The following is a 4,309-nucleotide window of genomic DNA, read 5'->3' as shown; positions in this document are numbered from 1 at the left end:
GTCTTGGACACTGTCAGGCCGCTCTATTAGATCTACTTCGGTGCACTATGATGCTTCAGTTTCTAGGAGATGAGGTCGACGCTCCAGACTTGGGCCAGACGGAGGGAGTGGTTCAAGGGGGATGTTGTAGAGATCCAAATGCAATGAGCTTGCTGTCGGCTTGGGATACAGGTGCTAGTCCTCACTCTCGTGGAGGTTCGAGAGAGCGTGGCTCATGTAGTTGCTGTGGAGGTATGAACGAAGTTTCTCCATCTCATTGTTCTACTGGAGTTGTGTCACCTCTAGGATTTGTCACACCTATGGGGACATCTACTCCACTCACTCCGGCTTTTTCTCAGCCGTGCGTAGGTGGCACCCCTATGGGTGCTACTCGAAGAGCGTGGTTGTAGGTGGAAGAGGACCCATCTTAGGCATATCCCAGAGGGGCATGCCTACCTTATAGATGATAGGTCAAGAACCATCATCATGAATGGTGAGGGGAGGAGGGTGATGGATCGCATGAGAGATTTGTGCCAACAAGTTTTTTGGCACAATGTCTTGGATCATTGGAAGAACATACCGGAGGGGAGCAAGGACTACATAGTAGCATCCATGCATGAGGAGTTTTCGGTACCAACCGCAGTAGATAGGTTTTCTACGGGCTAGATGATGGAGTGCATGCATGCATATATGTCACACAGACGATCGGACGCACGCAAGGTACTCAAGATTGGGGCATCAAAGCTCGAGTAGCTAGATGTGGACGACTGGCACGGACTCAGGGAGGAGGCTATAGATTCTCCAAGACGTTGGAGATAGCAACCCGAGGCGGTGAGGACACGACTAGAGGCCGAAGTGGTCCATCATCTTGGGAGTGGCGGCCATAGGACATATCTGGAGGAGTTTGTAAGTTTTTCTTTTATTTTGCTTGCTTATTTTTTTGCAATATCCTTTTTATTGACAATCATGTTTTTAAAAATTGTATTTTTTTTTCTTTGCAGCACTCCATTACAAATCGTAATTCCACCGGCCTTGAGACTCGATATGCAGAGATACACGGTCTCACTGCATTGATTGACTGATTGTATGGACGCGGTGGTCCTGTAAGTCACTCATCTTTCTTCTTCGTAGTTAGCATGTTTAATTAGAATGCATTATTATATGGTGGATTGATGTGTAGTTTTTTTTTTTGTAGAGTCCGTTCAATGCTCCTTTGCAGGGGGACGAGGTTTTGGATGGTGAGGATCTATAGCTCGCCCTTGGATCCTTGGAGATCACATACCCTTCCTTTTTGATCACCTGATCTCTGTAAACATTTTCTATGTAGTAGTAGTATCTTGTCATGATTGTACCAATCGCTTTTATTATGCGATCATGTATTTATTTCATGTATCAGTGTTATGATTTAAGTACATTTTGCCTTTATTCTGCCAATTTTTTTTTTCCATGTTACTGTCGCTATTAGCATCGCAAATTTACTACAGCTGCTGCTGCGCATCCGAGCCGTAAACACCTCCATTTTTGTTGTGCATCTGTGTTATCTTTTCACGTGTGTTTCATTGTGTTTGATTGCTGCATTATCTTTCCGTCCTTTTCAGTACCCACATCCAATGTACATACTCCACTTGTGTGTTTGTGTTTGCATGTGTTTCTGTTTGTGTACATGTTGTGTGTGTGTCAGAAAAATATAAAAAACTGATGCCAAAGAATATTATCATGCTGTCAATTTCAATGATGAATCCCAAGAAAAGTGCAGGAAACTGTGGAATCAAAGGAAGCTTTGTAGAAGCCGACATTTAAGCTATGAAGATAAAGGTTGCACGTGAACAAGGCCAACGTAACATGCGGGACAAAGCATTTTTGAAGAAGATACATTGGCACTACATACAATGGAGATTATGATGGAGAGGGTTCCTTGAAGAAAAGAGACCTACTTGAGGGTCAAAGACAATACAACTCTTTAGTTCACTCCATTAAGGAAAAGGTTACCAAGCAGTTGTTATGCTAACAGGCGAAGAGTTGCGACCATATCAGTTATAAGGTTTAAAGTGGATGTTGTCTCTGTACAATAACAACTTGAATGGCATATTGGCTGATGAAATGGGGCTTGGAAAAACCATTCAAACAATAGCTCTATTGCCATATTTGATGGAAAACAAAGGATTAACTGGCCCACATCTCATCATCGCACCGAAGGTAGTTCTTTCCAATTGGGCTTATGAATTTGCCACTTGGGCACCAAGTATTGCTATAGTTTTGTACGATGGACGCCGTATTGACCACAATGATTTGAGGGATTTATACAAAGAAGAGGGAAGATTTAATGTTCTAATCACTCATTACGATTTAAACATGCGTGACAGGAGCTTTTTTAGGCCGTGCGTATTCTTGTCAAAGAGGACTAAAGCTAAAGAAAAACGGGAAAAAGCAGGAGGGGTTTTTTTTCTCTCTCGCAGACAGTCAAGGAATGGAATCTATGGAATCAGCCTGAATGATCTTCACAGGCGATGCCATCGCTTTGGGGGCTCTCTCTCACTGGCCTTATTCGTGAGTGTTCAGGCTCATCGTGTGATGGAAATTTGGGTGTATGTTGTTTTGTTTTCGAGTTGTCTTTTGCCTCCCAATCTTGGATGCTGCCCAGTTGCTGCCAGCTAGATCAATCTTGGGTTTTACACAATTTTGAGAGGATTGTTTCAATAGGATCCTGGAGGGATCTCACAAAGTCTAGTGCGATTCAGTTCATCGTCTGTATTACTGAATTCAGTTCATTAGATGGTAGCCTTCCTGGGCTGAAAAGGAGTTCTGGGTTTTCTCTCCATCACACAGCCGAAGGATTTATACAAATACAAACAGGGAAGGAGGAAGCATCGAGTGAAGGGCATTGAGTGAAACAACAGGGTGACCAGCACCACAACTCCCTCGCCTGCAGAGATGAAGCATAACAAGAGGCCTCTGAATCTCCCGCTGTTACTGCTGCTTCTCGTCCGGATGCTGGATCAACATATAAGGCTGCTGCGGCGTTAAATCATCGGCAGTCTCCTGGAATTCGTGTTAACACAGAATATTTACTTTTAAATAACCAAAAATTCTTTAAGGCATTCAATCAATGAAAATCTTGGTGTTCGTGACTATGGCAACAGCAGCTGATGTCAAAACCCAGAGCGGATGGAAGGACATGCATGCTACTATGACAGAGGAATGACAAGTTTGAAAGATGAAACCTCGAAAGGAGATGACATAAAGCAGAAAAAGATGACATAGAAGATGTGAATGGTGAGCTTGGAGATCGTGATTACATCATCGAAAAAAACGCTGCTTTTTCTGAGGGTAACTCTGAATTATACTGGGCCGACACTCAAGAGCCCCATGCCTCCCGCAGAAGAGAGATCCTATCTAAATACCCCGAAATCAAGTCCCTCTTTGGTCCGGATGTCTGGGCCTTCCTTAAGATAGTAGCAGTAGTGCTGGTACAGTTTTGGACAGCATTCTGTCTCAGATATGCTCAGTGGACAACTCTCTTAATTGTTGCCTATTTCTTTGGAGCCTTCCTCAATCACAACCTTTTTCTGGTAATACATGAACTAAGTCATAATCTGGCCTTCTTTACATCGATATACAACCGGCTTCTTGGAAATTTTTGCAAACTTGCCTGTGGAATGCCATGTCTGTGACATTTCAGAAGTATCAACTGGATCATCACAGGTATCAAGGGGTGGAAGAACTGGATATGGACAAACCTAACTAATTGGAAGGAAGGCTTATTATGAACACATTCTTGAAAGCTTGTTGGGACGTGTTTCAGCTCTTCTTCTATGCCCTTAGGCCAATATTTCTGAACCCCAAAAAACACCCAGGTTTATGGGAGTTCAGCAATGCTGAGGTACAGGTGGCCCTTGATGTTGCTCTGATTTATACATGGGGTTGGAGACCATTTGTGAACCTTCTGCTGTCTACCTTTTTTAGTGGCTTGAAAGCTTGAGCTTGCTTAAGATCCTTGGAGTAAGGCTAAAAGTTACATGCTGAAGGACTTGAACAAAATTTGTTTGTTGGCAGTTTCTTTGTTGTAACTCTACGAACTTGACAAGCAATATAGTGAACTTTGGCATCAAAAATTGAGTTCTTCTTGTTAGCCTCTTTTCTTGCAGTATTTTGAACCCCGTGTTCAGCAGTTCTTGCTCGAACTCTACGACAACGCATCGCTATTAGCATCGCAAATTTACTGCACGCGTCGCTATTAGTGTCGCAAAATGCATTGCAAAGCATTGTTATCAGTGTTGTTATTTGCGTCGATATCATGCGACGCTAATATCGATGCAAATAGCGACGTTGA

General features: G+C 43.0%; 1 pseudogene; it reads left to right on the top strand.

Annotated features, from left to right (window-relative positions):
- Positions 1-3,215: 3,215 nt before the first annotated feature.
- On the top strand, positions 3,216-4,047 carry LOC148011891 (sphingolipid delta(4)-desaturase DES1-like pseudogene; annotated as a pseudogene).
- Positions 4,048-4,309: the final 262 nt, after the last annotated feature.

This window comes from Lygodium microphyllum, chromosome 28 (genome assembly GCF_053477565.2).
Source record: "Lygodium microphyllum isolate KBCC chromosome 28, Lygodium_microphyllum_v1.1.10, whole genome shotgun sequence".
NCBI lineage: Eukaryota > Viridiplantae > Streptophyta > Polypodiopsida > Schizaeales > Lygodiaceae > Lygodium > Lygodium microphyllum.
This window is presented reverse-complemented; position numbering and strand designations above follow the sequence as displayed.